General features: G+C 39.7%; 1 pseudogene; it reads right to left on the bottom strand.

The window, feature by feature from the left end:
* Positions 1-2,326: 2,326 nt before the first annotated feature.
* On the bottom strand, positions 2,327-3,564 carry LOC143539019 (transcription factor MYB41 pseudogene; annotated as a pseudogene).
* Positions 3,565-8,128: the final 4,564 nt, after the last annotated feature.

Genomic DNA, 8,128 nt, shown 5'->3' with positions numbered 1-8,128 from the left:
TGCGCGTGAGGCGACTTACGGGCTGTAAGAGTAACAACAGCTTGCGCGCGAGGCGTCTTATGAGCTGTGTGAATAATAAAAGCCTGCGCGTGAGGCGACTTACGGGCTGTAAGAATAACAACAGCTTGCGCGCGAGGCGTCTTATGAGCTGTGTGAATAATAAAAGCCTGCGCGTGAGGCGACTTACGGGCTGTAAGAGTAACAACAGCTTGCGCGCGAGGCGTCTTATGAGCTGTGTGAATAATAAAAGCCTGCGTGTGAGGCGACTTACGGGCTGTAAGAGTAACAACAGCTTGCGCGCGAGGCGTCTTATGAGCTGTGTGAATAATAAAAGCCTGCGCGTGAGGCGACTTACGGGCTGTAAGAATAACAACAGCTTGCGCGCGAGGCGTCTTATGCGCTGTGTGAATAATAAAAGCCTGCGCGTGAGGCGACTTACGGGCTGTAAGAATAACAACAGCTTGCGCGCGAGGCGTCTTATGAGCTGTGTGAATAATAAAAACCTGCGCGTGAGGCGACTTACGGGCTGTAAGAATAACAACAGCTTGCGCGCGAGGCGTCTTATGAGCTGTGTGAATAATAAAAGCCTGCGCGTGAGGCGACTTACGGGCTGTAAGAGTAACAACAGCTTGCGCGCGAGGCGTCTTATGAGCTGTGTGAATAATAAAAGCCTGCGCGTGAGGCGACTTACGGGCTGCTTTATGTCCCGCGCCACGTGCAGATGTTGCATGCGCGTGCGCGTAGACTTTGGTTTTGTGTTATGCGCCACGCGCAGATGTTGCGTGCGCGTGCGTGTAGACTGTGACATTTGTGAGCATGTGATGCGTAAGCATGTGTAATATGCGTGAGCATATGTGATGCGTGAGCATATGGTATGAGGATTCCCAACCCTTATGTTTGGCGCGTAGCCATATGGGATATTGTGAGGATTCTCATCCTTGGCGCGTAGCCATATGGGATATTATGAGGATTCCCAACCTTGAAGTTTGGCGCGTTGCCATATGGGATATTAGGAGGATTCCCAACCTTGGCGCGTAGCCATATGGGATATTATGAGGATTCCCAACCTTGGCGCGTAGCCATATGAGATATTATGAGGATTCCCAACCTTGAAGTTTGGCGCGTAGCCATATGGGATATTATGAGGATTCCCAACCTTGGCGCGTAGCCATATGGGATATTATGAGGATTCCCAACCTTGAAGTTTGGCGCGTAGCCATATGGGATAATAGGAGGATTCCCAACCTTGGCGCGTAGCCATATGGGATATTAGGAGGATTCCCAACCTTGAAGTTTGGCGCGTAGCCATATGGGATATTAGGAGGATTCCCAACCTTGGCGCGTAGCCATGTGGGATATTAGGAGGATTCCCAACCTTGAAGTTTGGCGCGTAGCTTGATGCGCGCATGCACGGCGATAGAGTGGTGACTCGCGAGTGCGCGTGCATAGCGGAGGTCTCTTGCGCAAAACCCAGATGGTGGTTTCCGATCTCCACATGCACGGCTGCGGAGTGAGAACCCACGGGCGTGCGTACATGGCGGCGGAAGTCTGGTAATTTCTGGATCTGCAATTTAAGAGTCAGATCTGCAACTTTAGACCTAAAATCCAGGTCTGTAATCTAGACCTAGATCTGTAAATCAGATTTGGACAGATCTGAAACCCGGAGCAGATTTAAAACCATCACAGATTCGGAGATCTGATCATTCGAATCACGGATTTTCCTTCTTGCCCAGATCTGGAAGCCTCTTTTTAGATCTATGGATCTTTTTGAGCTTTAATAGAACAAGCTTTGAAGCCTTTTTCTGTAAACTTCCAGATCTGTGTTTTTCTTGGGAGAGATCTGACAGCCGAGATGAAGATCGAAGGGCAGTTCGTTGCCGTCCCACGGATGGCGCCAATGTCGAATCATGAAATGAATCTTACCTGATCCATGACGATGTTTCCACGGATTTTGAGATGAACGAACCACGTCTTGATCTTCTTCCTCTGCGGCTGCGCCTGTGATCTCTCCATGTTGAGACCTGCAATGGTTTCGGGGGTGTGGAGGTGACTGTTAAGATATCCTGAGGATTTCTTGTTTACAGACACAAAAAGTGGTGGTGGCACTTATTGAGCATGACCCATGATAAGGAGGTGGAGACCTCCTTATATAGAGTCTCATGGCCACCATCATGGTACCTTAATGGGCCTAGCCCAGTTAGGGTTACCTCCACAAAACCCCCTCGGCCCAATAACATTGTATTAGTCCATGTAATAAAATAAGCCAAACATAATAGATTTAGGGTCGTAAAACCGGGTTTTAGTACCATACCCCTACAATGTCGAATCATGAAATGATTCTTACTTGATCCATTTTATTTTCACTTTTTGATGGCTGGAAGCTTGAGTTTTTTGACGCTTGTAATGTAATCCGCTCGCTGTAATCTGGAATAGTAATGGAATTACGCATCAAGTTATAAGGAGGTATCAAGTTATCTTGACTAGTTTGCCCAATAAGGTTGACCAAGTTATCTGAAAAGCACTGGCCATTGTTTACTTGCATATGGGGATCATCAGCTTGAATCCAAAGTTGATTGGGAGTGGAAGCGACATGATTTTAAAGTTGCTCACTATAGTTTTGGTTCATAGGATCTACGTTATTAATAGGAATCATCTCTTTGTTTCCTTGGTTCGATGATGCTGATGCTAAGAGAGTGGCAAACCATAAAACTTGTGGATTCACTAAGGTTTGGATATTCAAAAGGCTTGAGAGATTGAACAAAGCTGGCTTAACTACGGATGAAAGGTCCAAGTGTTCGAGGCGTCGAGGTTGATGAGTCACAGGGTCAACTCCATCCCTGAGTAGTGTTTTTTGGATGTGGGTGTTCCAGTAGTTCTTGATTTCATTGTCGGTTCTTCCCGGCAACTGAGCAGTAATTGCAGACCACCTATTGGATTAACAAGATTGATGATATGATTAAATTGATTATGCCTTTCATGCTAACCAGAGCACATAAATTGTTCTTCAGATCTGAAAACTTACCAATCCTTAAGTCATTCCATTTTGTCATCTTTTTTTGTTAAAGATTTTGTGGCCAAGGTATAGTAATTTCTCTTCTTTAAGGACTTTGACATGGTCTATTAACTTACTTATTTTTAAAGCCAACCACCCAAACATATAGTTGTGAAGACACAAACCATTGGCCTATTAGCTTACTTATTTCCGAGAACACCATGTAGTTGGATGATGGTCACTTCTTCTTCAAAGGAGAATCTTCCTCTCTTAATATCAGGCCTCAAGTAGTTTGTCCATCGAAGATGGCAACTTTTTCCACATCGTTGAAGCCCTGTTGTATATATATAGTCAAAAATTCATCTAAGAAAATCAAATATAACTCAACAGTGATCAACATTACATTAAGAAGGGCTACAGAAGCGAACACACTCACCAGCGTTCTTGGGAAGGGTTCGCCAATTTCCTGGTCCATGTATCTGAATGTATTGGATGAGTTTAAGATCCTCTTCTTGAGTCCAGGGCCCTTTCTTGAGTCCAGTAATGTTATCACATCTTGGTGGCCTTCCCATTTTCGTTCTTTGGTGATTTTGGAGAAATATATGCGTACGTTAAAAGCTCTATGAAAGCTTGAACATAATATACATGCTACAGTACGTTGTACCAATTTCTGTACGGGATTTGAAGATGGCTACTCCCGTGTATATATAGATAAACATGGGAAAGCTTACGTAAAAGAAAATAAACAATACCCTTGTTATTAATATTAGAAACAGAATGGAAAGTGGTAAATTATAGCATATAAGTAAAATAATTTTGCAAAAGAGAGGAGTATAAAATACAAATTCTATCTTTCAGAAATTGATTTGAAGTGGTGACTTTAGCGGGTACTTTACTCGGTCTTTATGTAGTATCTTCGTCATGTGTCTTCATCACTTTTGGTTTTTAACTAAGCTCCTTGAATTGTGTATTCTTGAACGCCCTTTGTGGTCATCAACGAGAGCTTGATCTGCATCTTCTTGTATGATCCTTTGCTACAAGAACGAACAAACTAATGTTGACGGTTGAGGCTAAGGATTCATGTTCAATATGGGTCCCTTAAAACTAATTTTGGGTCTCTAGTATAGAGTTCGTTTCTCTCAGGGTAAAACAACCAAAGCCATATATACTGCCGGGAAAGCTACGCGCCTGAGGTGACACCAAATAAATTTGTAGTGTTTGAACTTATGAAAAAAAAAATAATGTGAAGGTAGATCGAGTCGAGAGTACTCTTTATATGGTCCCCAACATATGAGTCTTCAAGTGTTTTTCTATTCTTCTTCCTTTTATTTCTCTATTAACCAATGCACAAAACCTTCTATTTATACAAGAACCTTAGGACTCATGAAGAGTCTAACAATAAATCTTAATTATGTACATTAAGAGTAATTTACTTCTTATTATGAACATAACTAATAAGAGTTTCACTAGACATACATGAAGAGTCTCACATTGATATCACATTCATTTCAAAATTTCAAACAAGATATCTATTGCATGATTAGTTATTTATGAGTTTGTGTTCCAATGTGTGAAAGTTTTTTAAAGAACCATACCGTGTTGAAAACAAAGCTAAAATGAATGAGACATAAATTCATAATTGTGTGGTTGAATGATCACAGACGCAAAAATTAGAAAGAATAATAAATGATATACTGAGACTTATCTCATGTTAGTGGGTGGACAAACTTTGAAGTGGTTTATAAGGAGGAGGCGTGCTTATACGTTAGTAGGTTAGAAATACGGAACAAGAGGGAAGCTAAGGCATATATACCAAGCACAAGAACTCCCAAATGCGCGCACGTCTATAGACATAGTGTGACGCCTTGATGACGTACTTCGCACTTGCATAACTGTAAGTCGTATGAGAAACGTCATTATGTTTTTTAAGTTTAGCTCGGCTATATTACAACTGAGCTACAAATCGGCTCAATTACAACTGAAAGACGTTTATATATATATATATATATATATATATATATATATATATATATATATTATACTATCTTTTATCTCTCATATTTCATGGGTTGTTTACATTTTTCTTTTTTAATATTTATATATTCATTTGAATTTTAATTTTATTTATTGTAAGAAAGTTAATAATATATTTACAGTTTGATAATGAAAGAGTTTCAGTAATAAATGAGATATTGTACCACTTTTAAAAGCTATCTAGCCTTGGTGAGACCCATAATCCATTTACTTTTTACTATAAATTTTTCTTAATTATAAATATTGTCTTTTTTTAAAAAAAACGGATATTAATTTTTAGTATATCTTTAATTTATAGAATTTTCATATCAAATATTTGGTAAGATTAATTTTTAATTTAATAATGTGTTATAACCCGTTTAAGGGCTATCTGGGTTTGGTGAGACTTATACTCGTGAATTCGGGTCAAATGCATGAGAAAACTCTATTTAAAAATAAAGTAATTAATTTTGTGGCTTGAGAGGATGTGAGGAGCAACCAGAGAGATTTTAAAGGTTTCGTTTATATATATTTAAGATTAAGATATGCGTGTTATGATGAAGCCATATCCGTTTTTAATGTTCGGTATTCCTTCTTTTAAAACACATATATGTACTTGCTTGATGTCTTACGACATGCATGCTATGAAACTACTTGCTATACTTAATGTCGATTTTCTTGAAACACATATGTTAGGTCCCATTTTGTTTATATTAGTCTTTTGTATTGGTCTTTATGTAATGGGCCGTTTTGGTTATTTAATATGTAATAGGCCCAAAAGAAATAATGTTGTAAAGCCCATTGGGCATTTGATGTGACTTACTTCTCATGCATGCTTCCCTATAAATAGGGAAGCATGCCATGAGAAGTGAAGTGGTTCATTGTTGATATATAGAAAAACCTTTTGCAAACTCTCTTTCTTACTCTCTCCATCTCTCTAAAACCCGAAATAACATCTCAAGATCCGAGACCGCTTAGGTGGCTTAGTGTGATTTCGCACTAAGCTCGGTTGATCCAAGATCATTGTTAGATCCACCCGCCTTGGGACCTACAATTGGTATCAGAGCTTTGGCTCACTAGTTGAGGGTTTTTGGATCACAACCTTGGGTTTTGATCTTGAGAAGAAGAAAACAAGTGTTCTTGATAAGAAAAATACAAAAAGAATCGGGCAAAATATTCACAAAATGTCTTAGAAAGTGTTTGTTGGTGCATAATGTCAGTAGTTCATAGTCTAGTGTCTGTAATCGAGTCTGTAATGATTAATTATGTTTTATATGTCTTAAGCGAAGTTACTAACAAGTTCGCTGTTTAGGCGAACTTGTTAGTCAAGCGAAGTTATGGACAACTTCGCCTGAACATGCCAGGCGAATTTGTCGTGTATTTATATTCCTAGGTTACGGTTTGTTTGTGTTGTTGAACCAGAGAGTTCGTGTGATCGTTAACGTGAGGACGAGAGTTCGTGTCTGTAATAGTGATATTGTATCACGTGTTTTGGTTATAATATAACGTGTTCGTTTATCGTATCCTGTTTGATCTATTCGTGTCTTCTACGCTCGTAACGACCTACGCAGGGATTCCGCACCTACGTAGATCGAGATATCTCGTGTTGATCCATCCAAGGAACCTACAGTGTTCTTAGTGAAGATAACAAGCGTTCAAGTTCTAGATCTGAAAAGTTTTAGGCTAAAAGGTGATAAAATTTGGTGTAACGGGTTGTTGAAAGGTGTTAAAATTGTTAAGTTAAGATTTTCGCTTCTCATGGCATCAAAATCAGCGTACCTACCTTTGACCTTGTACTGACAAGTTAGGTGGAACAAATCCCAATAAAGATTGCTTCTAGAAAACTAAACTTTTTCGCATCAAAGAGTTTTTCGCTTCGCCTAGAACAATTTCGCTTTTCTTCATTTTTTTTCGCTTCGCTTGGAACCTTTTTCGCTTTGCATTACTGTTCACTTTTTCGCTTCGCTTGGAACCTTTTTCGCTTAGCATTACAGTTAACTTTTTCGCTTCGCTTGGAACCTTTTCGCTTCGCATTACTGTTAACTTTTTCGCTTCGCTTGCTTAACCATTTCGCTTCGCTCGAACCACTTTTTCGCTTCGCTTGAAAAAGTGTTTCGGGCGAAAAAGTTAAATGTTTTCAAATTTTAAACTGTTTAAGGGTTGTTAAGTGTTTGAGACTACCAAGACCATAACGAGCACTGATTCTGAGTTGTTAAAGGGTTATTTGCTGTTGGAAAACCAAGTAGGAACCCCTCAGAAGCCTCCTAAGTTTATGACCTTAGATGACAACTTTGCCGACTTCAAATGGAGGATCATGAACTACATCTCATTGACTGAAACTGACCTAATGAGATGTTTTGAGCAAGGTCCTCATATTCCTGTGACTCGCACTGATGCTGGGGAACAACTTAAGACTGTTGAAAACTATGATCAAGCAGACAGAGACTTATTAGCACAAGACAAGAAAGTCTATCTCATTTTAACTATCTGTCTTTCAAATGAGATCACTGAAACTCTTCGTGAACACACAAGTGCCAAGGGTTTGTGGGAATCACTTGTTGAGAAGATTGAGGGCAATGCTGAAATTAGGGAAAACAAGAAGGCCCTATTGAAGGAAGAGTTCAATATGTTCAACCATCGACAAGGTGAAGCTGTATTGGATTTGGTAAAGAGATTTGAGAAGCTGATGGTTAGAGTCAGAGCTGCCAGTGTCAACATAACCAACTCTGAGGTTAATCACAAGTTGATGAATTTGTTGCCCTACAGTTGGAGTACAAACACAATTACAATCAAGAGAACTACAAATCTAAATGCCATGACAAAAAGTGATTTGATTTCTACTATCAAGTCATTTGAAATGGATGAGCAGATGAGAATGAACAATCATCTAAGTTCTCTGAATCAAGCTGGAGTGAGTACTGCTTCCTCAATGCCAACTGCTTTTATTAGCAAGACTCAACAGAATGTGTATCTTGTGACCACTCCTAAGTACTCCCCAAGTGTGCCTTCACAACCAACTGCTTTCATCTCAACCAGCAATCAATCAGACTCTTCAAGTACAAGTTCATTTGAAAAGGCAGTCGAAAGTGCGGTTGCCCAAGCATTAAAAGCTCAAGGGATTTC

The sequence above is a fragment of the Bidens hawaiensis genome, unplaced genomic scaffold (genome assembly GCF_021521415.1).
Source record: "Bidens hawaiensis isolate Kalapana, Puna unplaced genomic scaffold, B.hawaiensis_p1.1 tig00011791_1, whole genome shotgun sequence".
Taxonomy (NCBI): domain Eukaryota; kingdom Viridiplantae; phylum Streptophyta; class Magnoliopsida; order Asterales; family Asteraceae; genus Bidens; species Bidens hawaiensis.
Note: the sequence above shows the minus strand (reverse complement) of the source record. Positions and strands in the feature narration are given on the sequence as shown.